The sequence below is a fragment of the Corvus hawaiiensis genome, chromosome 10 (assembly GCF_020740725.1).
Source record: "Corvus hawaiiensis isolate bCorHaw1 chromosome 10, bCorHaw1.pri.cur, whole genome shotgun sequence".
NCBI classification, from domain to species: Eukaryota; Metazoa; Chordata; class Aves; order Passeriformes; family Corvidae; genus Corvus; species Corvus hawaiiensis.
The window spans coordinates 2,102,612-2,122,857 of NC_063222.1; the positions used below are offsets into that span (position 1 = coordinate 2,102,612).

Sequence of the window (20,246 nt, forward strand, 5' to 3'; positions counted from 1 at the left end):
TGATCCAGTGTCCCTTTGAAATGTAAAACGTATGGAATGGGAAACCCCACTCCTGACCCAGCAAAAAGAGCTGTGAGCTTTGGGCTCCCTGCCCTAAGCCTTTCCCCAAAGCCGCCATCCCGGTCTCTGGCCTCTGGGATGAACACGCTGAGCAAAACGGGTCAATGTGGCTGTGGGTCTCTTTCAGGGAAGGACACGGCATCTCTTTGATCACAAAACCAGGCCGTGGTACAGCCTGTGGACCGTAAGCAAATCCCTATGGCTGTCACTCAGGCCTGCAGGGGACATCCTTCCAGCTGAACATGGGCTTTGCTTGCCACTGAGCTTTGCCACCTCCCTGCAGAGCTGGGTCTCTTCCCCACTATGGGATTGTGCAGTGTTGACTTTCTGCCTCAACTGAGCCACAGTCTTCTGGACATCTGTGATGACCCGTGGAAGTAATGACTCTCAGGATTAGCCTGAGTGCCTGCACTGAAAGCTCCTGAGAGCTGACCTGGGGTGTCTCTCATGGCTGAATTTAACTGTAACTGGAGCCAAATTAACCATCAAGTAGAACAAGTGACAGAAGCAATAGACACTACGCAAATCCATTTAAACTCACCTTATGCACTGGCCCGGGAACTCCAAGTCAAGTGGCCTTAGGAAGCTGGGACACAGATGAATCATTTCCTTGTTGGCTGGTGTGAAACTGGAGAAAAATGCCTGAGATGAAAGAAGCATGGACTTCACCAGCAGCAAGGCCTCGCAAGTAGCCACTCCCAGGAGTTTGGATGTTTTGCGAACAAAGAATGTTTGTGGCCCCACAGGGCTCTGGGACACGGCATAAAAGGCTGCGCTGCTCCAGGCTCTGCATCCTCCTCCTCTCTGGTGTGCCTTTCCTCGAGGAACAAGGTAAGCCTGAGTCCACTCCATCTCTCCCTGTGGGCTGAACTGCTGTCACAGAGGCTGTCCAGGCTGATCCTTGGGCTGCCTCAGCTTGGCCCTGACACAGAACTGTTGAAGGGCCGTCAGCCTTTCCATGGGGGTGGCTGGGGACAGCTGGGAATGGGGGCTTTGTTCCAGCAGAAGGGGATCAATGGGGCTCAGCCGCAGGGGGATGTGCCCAGCAGAATTTGCACCTGCCGTGGTGTAGCAAAATGTCTCCGGACATCTCTAACACAGCCATGTCTGTTCTGGACATGGGCTGTGACCCGTCTTTCCACAGGGGCCTTAAAGCCACTGTGCTGGGTCCTATTCCTGAAGTGGGGCGGCCTTCCTGTGCCGTTCCACTCACAGGGCACGAGGAGGGATGTGGGAGCTGAGGGCACAGAGCGTGTTTTGAAGACCGCATGTGTCCCTGGAGAGAGCTGAGGGACAGACAGACTGATCCTGAGGCTGGTTGGCGCTCCCTGCTCTGTGTTGCAGCTTTGCCTCCTGCGCCGAGAGATGTCTTGCTGCAGACCCTGTCCCCCACGGCCCTGCGGCCCCTGTGGCCCAACCCCCCTTGCAAGCAGCTGCAGTGAGCCCTGTGTCGCCCGCTGCGCTGACTCCACGGTGTACATCGAGCCTTCGCCGGTGGTGGTGACCATGCCGGGCCCCATCCTCACCTCTTTCCCTCAGAGCACAGCCGTGGGATCCTCTCTGTCAGCTGCTGTGGGCAGCTCCCTCAGCAGTGCGGGGGTTCCCATCTCTTCTGGGGGCTCCCTTGGGCTGGGGGGGTCAGGCCTGTGTCTGCCTTCCCCCCGCTGCGGTCAGATCTGCTGAAGCCGGCGGCTCATGCCCTCTGTCCTTGGCAAATGGGCCGATCTCTTTCCCTGCCTGTTCCCCGCACGCGTGTCCCTTGGTCTGTGTTCTGTGCCGCTGCTTTTGCTCCTTCTCATTAAAGCCTTTGTGCAGCATTGCTAGAGAGTTGTGGTCGTTTGTTCTCCTCCTCCCTCAGCTACCACCTGCTCTACCAGGGAAGATCCTTCCTTCTCCCATGGCAACAAATATAACCCAATGATGGGGCACTGCCCAGTGTTGGTAGAGCTCCTTGCACTGACTGCAGAGCAATAGAACGAAATTGGCAGGGAGGAGAGGAAAAGCCGCAGAGGAAAGGAGCAAGAAAGGAGCAGGACAAAGGACAAAGGTGGGCATACAAGTAATGCCACACAGAGTAACCTGGTGTTACTGTGGGAATGGTCCAACGTGGAAACAGCTGCCCAAAGAGTGTAGCCCAGTCTCCTGTTATTGGATGCGTCCAACATACAAGCAGAGAGTCCCAGAGCTGCCTCCTGTGCCTGACCCACTTTGAGTGGGTGATCTCCACCTCAGCTGCTGTGTGATTCATCAGAGAGCATTCCACAAGTGAACCAGGAGCAGAGTAGAGCTGTGAGGGTGTCAGCATGCTGAGGGAAGAAAAAAGCCAAGGTCCCACTGAGATTTGAACTCAGATCACTGGATTCAGAGTCCAGAGTGCTCACCATTACACCATGGGACCTCGTGCATAGGTGACCTCTGGCTCCTGTGCCCAGCCTTGCTCAGCCTTATGCCCCTGGCTGAGGCTGGCTGTCTCTCCATCGCCTTGGACATCCATCACCAAGTGCAGCCTTCCTGCAGGGCCTCCAGGCACTCTCTAATCGCGCCACCCTTCAGGGCAGCAGCACAGCTTCTTCTGCTGGCCCGGCGTGGCCTCTCTTACAAGTGCCAGGCTCGAAACCTCACACAATCTTGTCTTTCCCAAATTGCAGCAAGCTCTTTTGGACTCAGGGCAGGCCTTGGCAAGTCACCTTCACCCAGCAGAAGCCCCCTTGCCTTCTCTTCTCCAGCCCAAACCAGCCCCGCTCCTTAAGGACTAATAAGAGGGAAACATTGCCCCGTCTCTACAAAAGGTAAAGAAAGACCCTCTGCGGAACCCAGGAAAGGGGCTGGAGAGGCAAGGAGAAAGGACAGGTGAGACACCAAGGGCTGAGCAACGACTGAGCTCCAGTTCCTCTGGGGTAGAGGTTCACTCGCTGCCCATGGTGGAGAGCAACGAGGGCAGAGCCCTCTCTGGGAACTCTTCCTTCTTGGAAGGAACTTCACTGCAAGGCATCCCAGGAGGACACAAGTCCAAATGCCTGCTCAAAGCAGCGCTGGAGACAAAGCAAGGAACTAGGCAGCTCAGTGCCTGAGCCCTGTTGCAATCCCAGTGCATGGAGAACCACCAAGATCTCTGCACACCTGGCTCCAGCAGCTCATTTGCTCTCTGGGAGTCTCTGCAGGATCTAGAGCAGCTCCCGCAGTCTGCTTTTGCCAAGGACGACCTGGCTCAAAGCCAGTCTGTGCCTGCTGGGCTGGGAGGTGCCCGGAGTGCCGAGCAGGAGGCCCGGCTGAGGGGAGCAGGAGCAGGAGCTCAGCTGCTCTGTGTGAGCAGAACTTGCAGAGGAAAGAAACCATGCTGTTCGGGAGCAGGAGAGGCCGGGCAGTGTGGAGCCAGGCTGAAGAAAAGCTGGTCTGCCTTGGCCAGGAATGACCGAGCCCTGCTCACCTGCTTGGAGGGCAGCTCTGACAAGCACTACCCCGCAAGGCTCCTGCAGCGCTGCTGCTTCCCGCTCCTGCCACCCGCAGCCTGCGCTGCCTCCTGCTCCTCCAGTGCCCACGGGCACTGCCTCCCACACTGCCACCTCACACCCTGGCCTGGCTCCAGCTCCTGCACCTCTCACACTGGCTGCCCCCTCCTTCCACACCTCCCTCCCCCTTCACACACCGCAGCTCCAGCTCCTGGCACGTGCCTGCGCTCCTCTGGCTCTCACACTTGGGCTCAGCACACTCACGCTGCTGGGTGCTCCTAATGGAGCCCCTGCAGTTGTAGAACACAAGTCCTGTTTCACTGGGGAATCCTCCGTGGTCCCCAGGCCTTTCAGGAAACCTCTTCAGTGCCATGGCTACTCTGTAGGATGGAGCGCCATCCGGAATATTCACGTGCTCCAGCAATGGTGCTGAGGGTGCCACGAGCTTCACAGATGTTTCAGAGTTGTGGTGGCAGCAGGAACCAGCTGTGTCCTGGGCAGGCCAACCGCTAAAGGTTTTCCAAGAGAGACGGTGCCCACAGCACCCTGTGTCTCCTCCACTCCCAACACCCAGCCACCTCTAGCCAATACAGTGTCCCTTGGGAATACCTGCTTGGCCCTGATCCTGGATCACCCTACAAATGGTCACGGCAGCAAACAGACGAGGACGGAGAAAGCTCCCAGGTCTTTGAGCTGAGCACATGTGGAGCAGTCTGAGCCTCCTCTGCCCCTAGAGGAGGTGCCCTCCTGTGCCTGGGAAGCTGGGGATTGAGCTGCCTGCAGGGAAGGGAGGAAGACCTGTGTGCCCATAATACGCAGGGCCTCATGGGGGGAGCTGTGCCTGCTGCTGCACAGCTGCCCATAGGCCATGCTGAGGGGCCCTTTGGGAGTGTTGGTGCCTGAGAAAGCCAAAGAGAAAGTGTCACCAAAGCCTAGGGAAAACCAGAAACTCTCAAACAACATCTTTTCAATGCTAGAGAACTAGGCATTACTTTACTCTGGCCAGGATGGTATTCTGGCCAAGATTTGCAATAGAAATTATTCCATCCACACGTGTCTGGTTTCTGCAGTGGAAATTTTTCCATCACACATGGTTCTTTACCAGATTTATCACATATTTTTACGTGAAAATCCCAAAGAAATTCTTCTTCATTGGACCTAAATTACACAATCCTTAGTATGCAATCTCCTATGGGTTATCGATCCCTTTTCCCTTGATGCTAATTTGGTGCTCTTATCAATCTTTTCCCAGACCACGTGTCTCCAGCCACACGAGGCGGTAATGTTAATGTCCATTTATCTCCTCTGTATCTTCTGGCCACTCCCAACCTGTAGATGCATGTTAAACTCTCATAATCTGGGAATCTTCTTTTTGTTGACTGACACCGACCAGGCCCCAGCCAGCGAAACTCAAACCCTGGGTAAACAGAGTCTTTTGAAGAAAAGCTTCGATTCCCCTCCTCCTGGGCAGAGGTGAACAAACCCCTGACTAAAGTTAGTTAAAAAAATTATAAAAGTTGTAGCATTTCTAACAAAAGCAGGTAGTGGGGGCAGAGAGAAGAGGAGCGCTATGGCCAGGGTTGCTCAAAGAGCTAGAGCCAAGCAGGGTAAAAGCTGTTGGGTGGGGCAGCGTCGGTGAAAAAGCACCCTAGCAGAGGATGGTTTCGATCCATCGACCTCTGGGTTATGGGCCCAGCACGCTCCCGCTGCGCCACTCTGCTCCCCCTGGGGCTCGGCTGCCACTGCCCCCAGCCGGGCCTGACCCTGCCTGGGCACTGCTGGCTCTCGCTCCCTCCCTTCCTCTCCGCTTGGCCTCCCCCGCCCCACAAAACAGACTCCCCCAAAAATTCATCTCCCTTGGGCATGCGCTCTACAGCTCCAGGGCCAGGCCTTGCCCTTCTCCCATGCCTCCCGCACACAGCCCTGCACGGCCACTTGCCCTTTGACCACCCAAGCTGGCGCTGCATGTGCTCAAGGCATCCCGGACGCAGGCTGCAGCCTTGGGCCTTGCTAGGGACGGGGGCACCTGAAATCCAGCGACATCCTGACGGCTGCAGCCCTGCCCAGAAATCCAGCTCTGCTCCCAGCATGCTGCGGGACTGCACCTGCCCGACAGTTTGGTTCTTTGCTGGCCAAGGAGGGACGCAGGCTCCCTTTGCTTAGAATTACCAACGGAAGAAATTCTCCTCTTTTAGCTGTGCAAATTCCGGTGCCTGAGCTCAGCGCTGCTCACGGTTACCCTGAAGGAAAAGCTCTGAGTTCCAGGCACTTTGTGCTAAGCAGGCTGTCAAGCTGCAGGTCCTTGCCTTTCACGCTTGGTGCTAATGCGAGGTGACAAAATGGTCAGCTCCAGGTGCTGTCTGCATTTCCCCTTTCCTTCTTCATTGATGCTGACAACATCTCTGAGCTTCTTCTCCCTTGCAGGGCTTCCCCCACGCCAAGTGGCTTGGCTGCAGGACACAGACCTTGCAGCAGCAATGGGCTTTTGTCCCCCTGCCCTTACATGTGCAGCTCAGGCTTTCCCCTTGCCCTGATGAAGGCCCTTCAGAAGCCATGAAAGGCATTGCCAGCAGCTCCTCCCTTGCAGCTGCTCTGCGGGAACAGCCGGGGCTGCAAGCGCAGGAGCCCTCCTCTGGGGCTGTGTCGCGGCTGCAGAGTGGTCAGCTGCCCGCAGCCCAAAAGGGGCACGCACCCCGTAGTTGGCAGGATTCGAACCTGCGCGGGGAAACCCCAATGGATTTCTAGTCCATCGCCTTCACCACTCGGCCACAACTACCTGCTCCAGCCCTCCCTGCCCTGCACATCACACGCCCTGTGCCATGACACCAATGCCCAGGCACTTTGGGCCAAGGCTCCTCTTACAAACGAGTGTTTCAGATTGCTTAAAAAATTGCTGGCAAGGGTATCAGCAAAAGCCAGATTTAAATATTACATGAAAGCACAACAAAGTTCCTTGGCAAGAGTCACTCTACTACTTACAGAACAGTTAAGGCACAACAAGGAAAAACAAGCAACAACAAAACCAAACAAAATCCAAGCAATCAAAACAGAAATAAACCAAGAACTACCTAGGGGAATGTGTGTGTTTGTGGGTGTGTCTCTCTCTCTGTGTGTCTCTCTCTGTGTGTGTGTGTGTGTGTGTGTGTGTGTGTGTGTGACAAAAGACATACAAGGGGCAAGGATATAAAGGAACACAGCCTAAAAGCTTAACAGCACTCAAACTTAACAGTATTTTAACTTAACCTATACATTAAACCTAATTAATATCTTAACCTTAAAATTTAACAGAGGAATAACACTTGAATAGCATTTAACCTAACATAGGACTTCGAAGTTATACTTAGCAACTTAGCAGAAGAACAACACTTAGCAGCATTTAGGTAAGTTTATAACTGTAACTTAACTTTACTTACAGGCCTAACTTACTTAGATATCCAAGGTACTTAACCATCTAAGAAACCAGTATTTCTCCCAGATTTGCTATAGCATATGCACACGTGCACGCACACAGACATAAAGAGTTAGTGTGAGCAAGTTACCTGTGAAAAATTCCCCACAGAGGTCAGTGAAATGCTCACTTTGGATGCCTTTGCATCTCCCGACGGGCGAAGGGTCAGGCCTCAAGGAGTGAGGGTGTCAGCCCAGGACTCGTTGTTGTTCGGCAATCCTCCAAGTACTGCAAACCTGAGAGTTTGCTGGCTCTGAGAGGCATCTCACTCAGAGGGAGATTGCTGGTCGCAGCCTGCTGCGCTCCAGGAGAACTCAAATGGTCTCATTTTGGACCGCTGTTTATAGGGTCGCAAGAGAGTGGGCTTTAGCCATAACAATGTTCCATCCTAGCCACAGTTTGTGTTGCCACTTTCTTTGAAACTGTGAGAACAGGAATGCTATGGCGTTCAGGCAACAAAAGTATTTTCCAAGACCAGTCATAAGGAAAACAGGAGCTCGTTAGACAGCAGTTCTTGGGAAGAGACGGTGTTTCTGAGAAGCTCAGGAAGAGCTGAGAACAGGCTGTTTTCAAGGCCGAGGCCTAATGAGCGTTTCTCAGATCTCAGTGCGGCCTGAAAAAGGAGGGGGGAGGAATGCACCCCCACAGCTCCACTCCACCTTTGTAGTTGGGACCCTTGCAGAGCCAGACGGGCCCCTGAGGCCACATTCCAGAGGCCCAAAGGACATAAGCCCAGGGTCTCTGGCTGCAGCTCCTTGAGCCTTGGCCTCAGCCAGGCACCTGGGAGACCCTGCCCTGTGGCTGTGGTCATTCATCCTCTCCTGTGCTCCTCCCCCTGACAAGCCTTGACTGAACCAGCTGCAAGAGGAAGCATCCCCTTCACCAAACCAGCTGGGCAGTGAAAGGTCCCTCACCACACCAGGTGCTGCTGCATGATACAGCTGGGAGCAGCCGTGACCATAACAGCAGCATCAGCTTCCCATGAGCAGCATGAGCCACGGTGGGGAACAAAGGATCATCAGTCATCCCACGACAGCCTTGAAACGTTCTCTCGATGAATTGTAGCCCAAGTGGAAGACCCCCATTGTTGCTTCAGTTTTGGAAACAATTTCCAAATGTCTTGGGAGTTGTTTCCAGAACTTACCACCATGGATTATGTCCGAGATGGAACCTTACTGATGACTAAGGCAAATCATCTTGTGAGCCTGTAAACAGCTCTGTCCTGAGTGAGGCTCTTGGAGGCCTCCTGGACCACAGTGGGCTGTGCCAGCACCTCCCTCTGGGTGGAACGTCTCTCGCAGCTTGAGAACCATAAAGCTGCGGTACTCGAAAGACCACCACTGATGACGTGGCCTGGTTTGATCCACACACACATCCACGCACACTCCTCAAAGTCCAACCCACGCTTGGTTGAGAAATGCAAAGGGATTTGATGTGAACATTTCAATGAGCCCGAGGGGCATTTTCAATAGGTACATTTACACACCTGAATACAGATGTGCTCTTCTCTGTGCCTCTGTGGGTGTGGGTGTGTGTGAATTGATAATGGTATCAATGTTGTCACCGTGAATTTGTAATTAAGTCCTTGCTATGATTGTGGATTGAGCGCTGCTAAACACTTTTGCACCCTTCTAATTTTGTATCCATATCCTTTGCATACCGTACACTTCTAAATGCACAGTGTCCCTATAAAACATTAAACATTGATTACAATTCAATATTCTATTTATGCTTCATCCATTTAGGAAGTAACAGAGTGAACTTTGCCATCAAACTCTGTTGAAGCCACACTGCCTACGTCCGGCCATGAAAAGAAGTGGTTTTCTCCTTCCCAGCCCACAATCATGTACTCATCCCATTGAGAAAATTCCAACATCACCAACAGAAGAGATAAGATTGATTTTCCTATGCTTTGGTGAAGAAGCTCTGACAGGGCTGAAAAGTTGCTCAAAATATCTTTATTAACTCTCACAAAGAACAAACTGGCACCGGGCCCTGCAAGACCGTGATCTCCAGGTGACAGACCCAAGCTCAGTGACTGAGGCTTTGGTGCTCTGGTGTAATTTCTGGGAGTACTTTGTGCAGCTGCAGGTAACCTCAGGACAGAAGCCAGTACTCACCCTGGCAGTGCAGGTGGTAGCTGAGGGAGGAGGAGAACAAACGACCACAACTCTCCAGCAATGCTGCACAAAGGCTTTAATGAGAAGGAGCAAAAGCAGCGGCACAGAACACAGACCAAGGGACACGCGTGCGGGGAACAGGCAGGGAAAGAGATCGGCCCATTTGCCAAGGACAGAGGGCATGAGCCGCCGGCTTCAGCAGATCTGACCGCAGCGGGGGGAAGGCAGACACAGGCCTGACCCCCCCAGCCCAAGGGAGCCCCCAGAAGAGATGGGAACCCCCGCACTGCTGAGGGAGCTGCCCACAGCAGCTGACAGAGAGGATCCCACGGCTGTGCTCTGAGGGAAAGAGGTGAGGATGGGGCCCGGCATGGTCACCACCACCGGCGAAGGCTCGATGTACACCGTGGAGTCAGCGCAGCGGGCGACACAGGGCTCACTGCAGCTGCTTGCAAGGGGGGTTGGGCCACAGGGGCCGCAGGGCCGTGGGGGACAGGGTCTGCAGCAAGACATCTCTCGGCGCAGGAGGCAAAGCTGCAACACAGAGCAGGGAGCGCCAACCAGCCTCAGGATCAGTCTGTCTGTCCCTCAGCTCTCTCCAGGGACACATGCGGTCTTCAAAACACGCTCTGTGCCCACAGCTCCCACATCCCTCCTCGTGCCCTGTGAGTGGAACGGCACAGGAAGGCTGCCCCACTTCAGGAATAGGACCCAGCACAGTGGCTTTAAGGCCCCTGTGGAAAGACGGGTCACAGCCCATGTCCAGAACAGACATGGCTGTGTTAGAGATGTCCGGAGACATTTTGCTACACCACGGCAGGTGCAAATTCTGCTGGGCACATCCCCCTGCGGCTGAGCCCCATTGATCCCCTTCTGCTGGAACAAAGCCCCCTCTTCCCAGCTGTCCCCAGCCACCCCCATGGAAAGGCTGACGGCCCTTCAACAGTTCTGTGTCAGGGCCAAGCTGAGGCAGCCCAAGGATCAGCCTGGACAGCCTCCGTGACAGCAGTTCAGCCCACAGGGAGAGATGGAGTGGACTCGGGCTTACCTCGTTCCTCGAGGAAAGGCACACCAGAGAGGAGGAGGATGCAGAGCCTGGAGCAGCGCAGCCTTTTATGCCGTGTCCCAGAGCCCTGTGGGGCCACAAACATTCCTTGTTCGTGAAACATCCAAACTCCTGGGAGTGGCTACTTGCGAGGCCTTGCTGCTGATGAAGTCCCTTCGTCTTTCATCTTAAATGTTGTGCTCCCACTTCATACAACCCGGAATCCTGCAATGATTCTTAGAATCACCTGGGGATGGAATGGATCTTAAATCATCTAGCTTGAGCACCCTGAAATGGCTTCTACAACTTCTCTGGAGAACCTGTTCTAATGTCTCACTCCTCTCAGAGGAAAGGATTCCTTCCCAATATCTAATCTAAATATACCTGCTTTCAGTTTAAAACCAGTAGCCCTTGTCCCATCCCTACACACCCCAACCAAGTGTCCCTCCCTTTCTAAACTGAATGTCTCCTGGGAGCCCTCTCTTCTCTTTGCTGCACAACCCCAACCCTCTCAGCCTGTCCTCACAGAGCAACAGCTCCAGTTGCCCGATGGTCTTTGTGGCTCCTCTTGACCCACTGCAGCAGGTCGGTGTGTTTCTTAGGCTGTGGGTCCTAGAGCTGGACGCAGTACCCCAACTATGGTGTCATGAGAGCCAAGTACAGCAGGACAATCCCCTCCCTCAACCTGCTGGCCACGCAGCTCTGGATGCAGCCCAGGATACGACTGGCTTTCTGCTGGCGCGTGGTGCAGGCTCATGTTCAGTATTTCAACCATCAGAACCTGCAAGCCCTTCTGTGCAGGGCCACTCTCGATCTACTCATGGCCTAGCCTGTGTCCATGTTTGGGATTGCCCTGACCTTGGCACTTGACCTTGTTGAACTTCATGAGATTTTCACAGACCCACCTGTCCAGCCTGTCCATGTCCCTATGGATGGCATCCCTTTCTCTAGAGTACCAACCACTATCGCTTTCCAGGCGCTGCGGCTTTTCTGTGTCATAGCGCGAGGTGCTGCGATCTTCCAAAAGCGTCTCCTTAGCGAAGCCGCTCGGCAGGATCAGCACACACTCACACATGTGTGCATGCACAAACACACTGATAGCTCCAGTAATATCGGTCGATGGCAAAGAGGCAGGGAGAGTCTCTGTGTAGAGTTCCATGGACGAAGGTTTATTGCAGCCGCACCATGAAGGGGTGAAGGGACGAAGACAAAAGACAATGGAGAGTCCAGGTTTAAGTACGGGAGCGTGGAGAGCATCAGAGACCAATGATCTGAGGGCATGGCGGGTGGTACAAAGGCAGGACTAGGGAATGGGAGCCAATAGGAAAGCTCTAGGGGAGTGGCGATAGGCAAGGGCCAATGGGGGAACCTGGAGTGGAGAACTTTCTAGGGCATGGGACATATAAGGTAGCAAGGGGGCAGAGAGGCCAACGGCCAACCAGGAACGCAGAACTGGAGTACATTAGCATAGCAACGCAAAGCATTCTGGGAGACACTTCTTTTCTCACCCTAACCTGGAAGAATTCTCTGGTACTAGGGACTGTCTTACCAGAGGACTCTCTTTGTCTCTTGTACCACAGGCTAACCGGCCCCACAAACCACATCACTTTGCTCAGTGTCACCCACAAACCTGCTGAGGATGCCCTCAATCCCCCCTAACACCCCTTCCACCCCCCATGTCTCCCAGCAAGCTGTTAAATATTCCTGGTCCCATCACCAAACCCTGAGAACCCACACTCATCACTGGTTGGACACTGCTCAAGTGTGACATCGAGCTCTCCACCACAAGTCCTGGAGTGCTGCCATCCATCCAATTCCATGTGCACTGACTGGCCACCCCTCATAAAATCCACGTCACTCCTATTTAGAGAGAAGGATGCAAAGAGCAGGTCCAGCAGTGCCTGTCCTCTGGTCAGGCTCTCCATCCCCTGTGCTAGGATGTTGTCCTCAACACACTCTAGTAGTTCCCAGGACTGCTGGCAGTTCCCTGTGCCGCTTTGCCAGCAGATGACTGAGTGGTTTAAGTTCCTCTCAGGACCAGGGCCAAGTGAGTGGGCTGTGTCCCAACATCAAAACAATTCATCTGTGTCCCAGAAGCATAAGGCCAATTGGCTCAGAGGTCTGAGGCTGGAGTGGAGGAAGATTGGAGGTGGCTTTGTGTCACACGGATTGCCTTTGTCACATTGCCCTCTTCATGGGGACAGTGCCCGCCTGTCAACAGTAGAATTTAGCTATGAGAGACACCTCAAGTGAGCCCTCAAGTGCTTTTGGTGCAGATGCACAAGCCAGCCCTGAGAGGCATTTCTCCCCGGGGGTCACTTTGGCAAGGAGGAGACGGTGGGTAAGTTGAGGCGGAAGGTCAAGGCTGCACAGTTCCGTAGAGAAGAAGAGACGCATCTCTCCAGGGCTATGGCAAAACTCAGTGGCAAAGTAGGATCACTGTGGGCCGGAGAGAAAGCTCCTCACTGAGAGGAGTGAGGACCACGAGGGCCTTGCTTTCTGTTATCAGTCTCTGCCACAGCCTGCTTTTTTCTGCCCATGAGCCTGGGGAAGAGAGGCAGATTCACAACCAAGACAAGAAAACCAAGGACTCAATAAACTGTCTCTCAAGGGACTTGTCTAAGGGAATCTCCACAGCTGTGTGTCCCTCGAAAACTAAGCAGGGCCCTCATGCATTTTACAAGCAGAGCTCTGGCCTCAGCTTGGGAAGCTGAGATCCTCTAGAGAACAAGGAAATCAACACGTAGGAAGGTGATCAAAGGCACGTGCCTACGTCTCTCCCAGAAAGACAAATGGACCCATTCTCTCACACACTAATTTTGCTCAGCGTGTCCACCCCAGAGGCCAGGATCTGCACGGTGGCCTTGGGGAAGAAGCTGAGGGCAGGGAACCCACAGCTCATGGCTCTTTTTCCTGGGGCAGGCATCCCTTTGCCCATTCAATGCATTTTGCAGTTCAAAGGGATAATGGATCAGTCTCCCAGAGCATGTGGGAATCATTGTGATGTGGAAGAGTTGGGAAAATCCATGAGCTTCAGGCAAACCTGAATCATCCTGATGTGGAAATGAGTGCACACGGTGCCCTGGACTCAGGCATTCCAGGGATACCAGAGCACATAGCCTCTTCCCTCCAAAATTTCTGCCTTTGTCGGGGGCGTTTCCAGACCTTTTAGGACCAGTCCCAAACCACCTCGTACGTCTGTGTAATCCTGTGCTGCTGCTGCTGCTGCTGCAGCTTTCCAAAAGGCATTGCCTTTCGGTGGCTGCTCAAGGGCCCATGGGACGCAGGGCAACCCAGGATAATGGAGATTAGGAGAGACCACTGGAAGTCCTCTGATCCCGCTCTGAGAAGAACAAACTTCCCAGTTGCCTCCAGAAGCTGTGGGCCTTGTGCCATTGTCCTCTGAACACTGCCACTGTCAGACAGGTCCCCGTCTCTTGGACAGCTCTTCCAGGGATGCCCTGCACCCCTGGGGAGCTACCAGGAGATGGAAAGGGCTCCTACAGCTGATCTTCCCAGGTCCTCGAGGGGGACGACCACCAGGAGATGACATTGAGGCTGCCTGCACTGGTGAGCACATGCCACATGGCAGCCTGGAGAGAACAGGGCCGGGTATGTGCAGGGAATGCCACCTGCTCCGCATTGCACTCTCAGGCCAGTGACAAGGAACCCCCCTTTGGGGCAGAAGGGCTGGAAAGCAGAGAGAAAGTCTGTCCCAAGAGAGCTTTCACTCTAAGTCCTCTGGGGAGCTTTCACCCCTAATCCTGAGAGTTGCTTAGTGTCCATCTCCAGATCCCACCCCACAAGCCTGGGATCTGATCACCCCGTGGATGGTGCCCTTTCCTTGGCACTGCAGAAGCCACATCTGGGTTGGTGTCCCCATTTGGTGTCCCCAGGGACAAGGGAGGTGGTGGTGATCTCTTATGGCAGAGGGCCAGGCAGAACATAAGGGCTGCAGCACCCGACGTATGGGGGGAGGCGGAGGGCACTGTGCTTGTGCAACCTGGTGGAGATGAGCAAGGTGTGGAGGGGGGCATGGAGCTGCTGTCTCCACCACCTCCTGGAGGTTCTGGAGAGAATGAAGCCAAACTCTCCTGAGAGGTGCACTGCCAAAGGGCAAGAGGCAGCAATCGCAAATTGCAAGAAAAGAAATCCCAGGGCTCCCTGGGGGAAGACAAGGGACAGGCCTGGGAGAGCTGCACAAGGGACAGTGACGTCTTTCTTGAGCTGTGTCCGTGCTTAGAAGTCAGCAGGACAAAGGCCCAGAGCCTGCTGGGGAACCGGGGCAGTTTGGTCTGCCCAGAGCAGTTGATAGGAGCACAATACCTCTAGAGCTCTATCCCGACCTGCTGGCGTGGATCTGGGGTACTCTGGGTCACTACGGCCCTTGAGCAGCCACCAAAAGGCACATCTCCACGCCTTGGGAGACAGCAAATGCAGGACATTGCAGAGAAGCACATGGTGACCCAGGAATGGGGATAAGAGGTGGGGAAATGCCCTTCATGGCAGCAGAACATTGAGGATATGAGCTCTGTTAACCCTTGAACGCCTGAGTCTGTGGCACCCAGTCCACTGAATTCCACACTGGGTGACTCAGGTTTGCCTGGAGCTCAGGGATTTTCCCAACTCTTCCACATCACGATGACACCCACGGGCTCTGGGAGACTGATCCAGTGTCCCTTTGAAATGTAAAACGTATGGAATGGGAAACCCCACTCCTGACCCAGCAAAAAGAGCTGTGAGCTTTGGGCTCCCTGCCCTAAGCCTTTCCCCAAAGCCGCCATCCCGGTCTCTGGCCTCTGGGATGAACACGCTGAGCAAAACGGGTCAATGTGGCTGTGGGTCTCTTTCAGGGAAGGACACGGCATCTCTTTGATCACAAAACCAGGCCGTGGTACAGCCTGTGGACCGTAAGCAAATCCCTATGGCTGTCACTCAGGCCTGCAGGGGACATCCTTCCAGCTGAACATGGGCTTTGCTTGCCACTGAGCTTTGCCACCTCCCTGCAGAGCTGGATCTCTTCCCCACTATGGGATTGTGCAGTGTTGACTTTCTGCCTCAACTGAGCCACAGTCTTCTGGACATCTGTGATGACCCGTGGAAGTAATGACTCTCAGGATTAGCCTGAGTGCCTGCACTGAAAGCTCCTGAGAGCTGACCTGGGGTGTCTCTCATGGCTGAATTTAACTGTAACTGGAGCCAAATTAGCCATCAAGTAGAACAAGTGACAGAAGCAATAGACACTACGCAAATCCATTTAAACTCACCTTATGCACTGGCCCGGGAACTCCAAGTCAAGTGGCCTTAGGAAGCTGGGACACAGATGAATCATTTCCTTGTTGGCTGGTGTGAAACTGGAGAAAAATGCCTGAGATGAAAGAGGCATGGACTTCACCAGCAGCAAGGCCTCGCAAGTAGCCACTCCCAGGAGTTTGGATGTTTTGCGAACAAAGAATGTTTGTGGCCCCACAGGGCTCTGGGACACGGCATAAAAGGCTGCGCTGCTCCAGGTTCTGCATCCTCCTCCTCTCTGGTGTGCCTTTCCTCGAGGAACAAGGTAAGCCTGAGTCCACTCCATCTCTCCCTGTGGGCTGAACTGCTGTCACGGAGGCTGTCCAGGCTGATCCTTGGGCTGCCTCAGCTTGGCCCTGACACAGAACTGTTGAAGGGCCGTCAGCCTTTCCATGGGGGTGGCTGGGGACAGCTGGGAAGAGGGGGCTTTGTTCCAGCAGAAGGGGATCAATGGGGCTCAGCCGCAGGGGGATGTGCCCAGCAGAATTTGCACCTGCCGTGGTGTAGCAAAATGTCTCCGGACATCTCTAACACAGCCATGTCTGTTCTGGACATGGGCTGTGACCCGTCTTTCCACAGGGGCCTTAAAGCCACTGTGCTGGGTCCTATTCCTGAAGTGGGGCGGCCTTCCTGTGCCGTTCCACTCACAGGGCACGAGGAGGGATGTGGGAGCTGTGGGCACAGAGCGTGTTTTGAAGACCGCATGTGTCCCTGGAGAGAGCTGAGGGACAGACAGACTGATCCTGAGGCTGGTTGGCGCTCCCTGCTCTGTGTTGCAGCTTTGCCTCCTGCGCCGAGAGATGTCTTGCTGCAGACCCTGTCCCCCACGGCCCTGCGGCCCCTGTGGCCCAACCCCCCTTGCAAGCAGCTGCAGTGAGCCCTGTGTCGCCCGCTGCGCTGACTCCACGGTGTACATCGAGCCTTCGCCGGTGGTGGTGACCATGCCGGGCCCCATCCTCACCTCTTTCCCTCAGAGCACAGCCGTGGGATCCTCTCTGTCAGCTGCTGTGGGCAGCTCCCTCAGCAGTGCGGGGGTTCCCATCTCTTCTGGGGGCTCCCTTGGGCTGGGGGGGTCAGGCCTGTGTCTGCCTTCCCCCCGCTGCGGTCAGATCTGCTGAAGCCGGCGGCTCATGCCCTCTGTCCTTGGCAAATGGGCCGATCTCTTTCCCTGCCTGTTCCCCGCACGCGTGTCCCTTGGTCTGTGTTCTGTGCCGCTGCTTTTGCTCCTTCTCATTAAAGCCTTTGTGCAGCATTGCTGGAGAGTTGTGGTCGTTTGTTCTCCTCCTCCCTCAGCTACCACCTGCTCTACCCGGGAAGATCCTTCCTTCTCCCATGGCAACAAATATAACCCAATGATGGGGCACTGCCCAGTGTTGGTAGAGCTCCTTGCACTGACTGCAGAGCAATAGAACGAAATTGGCAGGGAGGAGAGGAAAAGCCGCAGAGGAAAGGAGCAAGAAAGGAGCAGGACAAAGGACAAAGGTGGGCATACAAGTAATGCCACACAGAGTAACCTGGTGTTACTGTGGGAATGGTCCAACGTGGAAACAGCTGCCCAAAGAGTGTAGCCCAGTCTCCTGTTATTGGATGCGTCCAACATACAAGCAGAGAGTCCCAGAGCTGCCTCCTGTGCCTGACCCACTTTGAGTGGGTGATCTCCACCTCAGCTGCTGTGTGATTCATCAGAGAGCATTCCACAAGTGAACCAGGAGCAGAGTAGAGCTGTGAGGGTGTCAGCATGCTGAGGGAAGAAAAAAGCCAAGGTCCCACTGAGATTTGAACTCAGATCACTGGATTCAGAGTCCAGAGTGCTCACCATTACACCATGGGACCTCGTGCATAGGTGACCTCTGGCTCCTGTGCCCAGCCTTGCTCAGCCTTATGCCCCTGGCTGAGGCTGGCTGTCTCTCCATCGCCTTGGACATCCATCACCAAGTGCAGCCTTCCTGCAGGGCCTCCAGGCACTCTCTAATCGCGCCACCCTTCAGGGCAGCAGCACAGCTTCTTCTGCTGGCCCGGCGTGGCCTCTCTTACAAGTGCCAGGCTCGAAACCTCACACAATCTTGTCTTTCCCAAATTGCAGCAAGCTCTTTTGGACTCAGGGCAGGCCTTGGCAAGTCACCTTCACCCAGCAGAAGCCCCCTTGCCTTCTCTTCTCCAGCCCAAACCAGCCCCGCTCCTTAAGGACTAATAAGAGGGAAACATTGCCCCGTCTCTACAAAAGGTAAAGAAAGACCCTCTGCGGAACCCAGGAAAGGGGCTGGAGAGGCAAGGAGAAAGGACAGGTGAGACACCAAGGGCTGAGCAACGACTGAGCTCCAGTTCCTCTGGGGTAGAGGTTCACTCGCTGCCCATGGTGGAGAGCAACGAGGGCAGAGCCCTCTCTGGGAACTCTTCCTTCTCGGAAGGAACTTCACTGCAAGGCATCCCAGGAGGACACAAGTCCAAATGCCTGCTCAAAGCAGCACTGGAGACAAAGCAAGAAGCTAGGCGGCTCAGTGCCTGAGCCCTGTTGCAACCCCAGCGAGATGCCCAGGCATGGAGAACCACCAAGATCTCTGCACACCTGGCTCCAACAGCTCATTTGCTCTCTGGGAGTCTCTGCAGGATCCAGAGCAGCTCCCGCAGTCTGCTTTTGCCAAGGACGACCTGGCTCAAAGCCAGTCTGTGCCTGCTGGGCTGGGAGGTGCCCGGAGTGCCGAGCAGGAGGCCCGGCTGAGGGGAGCAGGAGCAGGAGCTCAGCTGCTCTGTGTGAGCAGAACTTGCAGAGGAAAGAAACCATGCTGTTCGGGAGCAGGAGAGGCCGGGCAGTGTGGAGCCAGGCTGAAGAAAAGCTGGTCTGCCTTGGCCAGGAATGACCGAGCCCTGCTCACCTGCTTGGAGGGCAGCTCTGACAAGCACTACCCCGCAAGGCTCCTGCAGCGCTGCTGCTTCCCGCTCCTGCCACCCGCAGCCTGCGCTGCCTCCTGCTCCTCCAGTGCCCACGGGCACTGCCTCCCACACTGCCACCTCACACCCTGGCCTGGCTCCAGCTCCTGCACCTCTCACACTGGCTGCCCCCTCCTTCCACACCTCCCTCCCCCTTCACACACCGCAGCTCCAGCTCCTGGCACGTGCCTGCGCTCCTCTGGCTCTCACACTTGGGCTCAGCACACTCACGCTGCTGGGTGCTCCTAATGGAGCCCCTGCAGTTGTAGAACACAAGTCCTGTTTCACTGGGGAATCCTCCGTGGTCCCCAGGCCTTTCAGGAAACCTCTTCAGTGCCATGGCTACTCTGTAGGATGGAGCGCCATCCGGAATATTCACGTGCTCCAGCAATGGTGCTGAGGGTGCCACGAGCTTCACAGATGTTTCAGAGTTGTGGTGGCAGCAGGAACCAGCTGTGTCCTGGGCAGGCCAACCGCTAAAGGTTTTCCAAGAGAGACGGTGCCCACAGCACCCTGTGTCTCCTCCACTCCCAACACCCAGCCACCTCTAGCCAATACAGTGTCCCTTGGGAATACCTGCTTGGCCCTGATCCTGGATCACCCTACAAATGGTCACGGCAGCAAACAGACGAGGACGGAGAAAGCTCCCAGGTCTTTGAGCTGAGCACATGTGGAGCAGTCTGAGCCTCCTCTGCCCCTAGAGGAGGTGCCCTCCTGTGCCTGGGAAGCTGGGGATTGAGCTGCCTGCAGGGAAGGGAGGAAGACCTGTGTGCCCATAATACGCAGGGCCTCATGGGGGGAGCTGTGCCTGCTGCTGCACAGCTGCCCATAGGCCATGCTGAGGGGCCCTTTGGGAGTGTTGGTGCCTGAGAAAGCCAAAGAGAAAGTGTCACCAAAGCCTAGGGAAAACCAGAAACTCTCAAACAACATCTTTTCAATGCTAGAGAACTAGGCATTACTTTACTCTGGCCAGGATGGTATTCTGGCCAAGATTTGCAATAGAAATTATTCCATCCACACGTGTCTGGTTTCTGCAGTGGAAATTTTTCCATCACACATGGTTCTTTACCAGATTTATCACATATTTTTACGTGAAAACCCCAAAGAAATTCTTCTTCATTGGACCTAAATTACACAATCCTTAGTATGCAATCTCCTATGGGTTATCGATCCCTTTTCCCTTGATGCTAATTTGGTGCTCTTATCAATCTTTTCCCAGACCACGTGTCTCCAGCCACACCAGGCGGTAATGTTAATGTCCATTTATCTCCTCTGTATCTTCTGGCCACTCCCAACCTGTAGATGCATGTTAAACTCTCATAATCTGGGAATCTTCTTTTTGTTGACTGACACCGACCAGGCCCCAGCCAGCGAAACTCAAACCCTGGGTAAACAGAGTCTTTTGAAGAAAAGCTTCGATTCCCCTCCTCCTGGGCAGAGGTGAACAAACCCCTGACTAAAGTTAGTTAAAAAAATTATAAAAGTTGTAGCATTTCTAACAAAAGCAGGTAGTGGGGGCAGAGAGAAGAGGAGCGCTATGGCCAGGGTTGCTCAAAGAGCTAGAGCCAAGCAGGGTAAAAGCTGTTGGGTGGGGCAGCGTCGGTGAAAAAGCACCCTAGCAGAGGATGGTTTCGATCCATCGACCTCTGGGTTATGGGCCCAGCACGCTCCCGCTGCGCCACTCTGCTCCCCCTGGGGCTCGGCTGCCACTGCCCCCAGCCGGGCCTGACCCTGCCTGGGCACTGTTGGCTCTCGCTCCCTCCCTTCCTCTCCGCTTGGCCTCCCCCGCCCCACAAAACAGACTCCCCCAAAAATTCATCTCCCTTGGGCATGCGCTCTACAGCTCCAGGGCCAGGCCTTGCCCTTCTCCCACGCCTCCCGCACACAGCCCTGCACGGCCACTT

At 54.8% G+C, this 20,246-nt stretch overlaps 1 long non-coding RNA gene and 5 other non-coding genes across 6 annotated transcripts; all 6 read right to left on the bottom strand.

Moving 5' to 3' along the window:
• Window positions 1–2,386: 2,386 nt before the first annotated feature.
• TRNAQ-CUG lies at window positions 2,387–2,458 on the bottom strand. The gene has a single exon. It is a non-coding gene; the product is annotated as a tRNA-Gln (tRNA).
• Window positions 2,459–5,158: 2,700 nt separating this feature from the next.
• Window positions 5,159–5,230, bottom strand: TRNAM-CAU. The gene has a single exon. It is a non-coding gene; the product is annotated as a tRNA-Met (tRNA).
• A 973-nt stretch (window positions 5,231–6,203) lies between these two features.
• On the bottom strand, window positions 6,204–6,285 carry TRNAS-AGA. The gene has a single exon. It is a non-coding gene; the product is annotated as a tRNA-Ser (tRNA).
• A 2,853-nt stretch (window positions 6,286–9,138) lies between these two features.
• LOC125330869 lies at window positions 9,139–11,042 on the bottom strand. The gene is made up of 3 exons (XR_007205732.1): window positions 11,028–11,042; window positions 10,126–10,369; window positions 9,139–9,611 (listed from the first exon to the last, which is right to left on the bottom strand). It is a non-coding gene; the product is annotated as an uncharacterized LOC125330869 (long non-coding RNA).
• A 6,133-nt stretch (window positions 11,043–17,175) lies between these two features.
• Window positions 17,176–17,247, bottom strand: TRNAQ-CUG. The gene has a single exon. It is a non-coding gene; the product is annotated as a tRNA-Gln (tRNA).
• Window positions 17,248–19,958: 2,711 nt separating this feature from the next.
• Window positions 19,959–20,030, bottom strand: TRNAM-CAU. Its single transcript has one exon. It is a non-coding gene; the product is annotated as a tRNA-Met (tRNA).
• Between the last annotated feature and the right edge of the window lie 216 nt (window positions 20,031–20,246).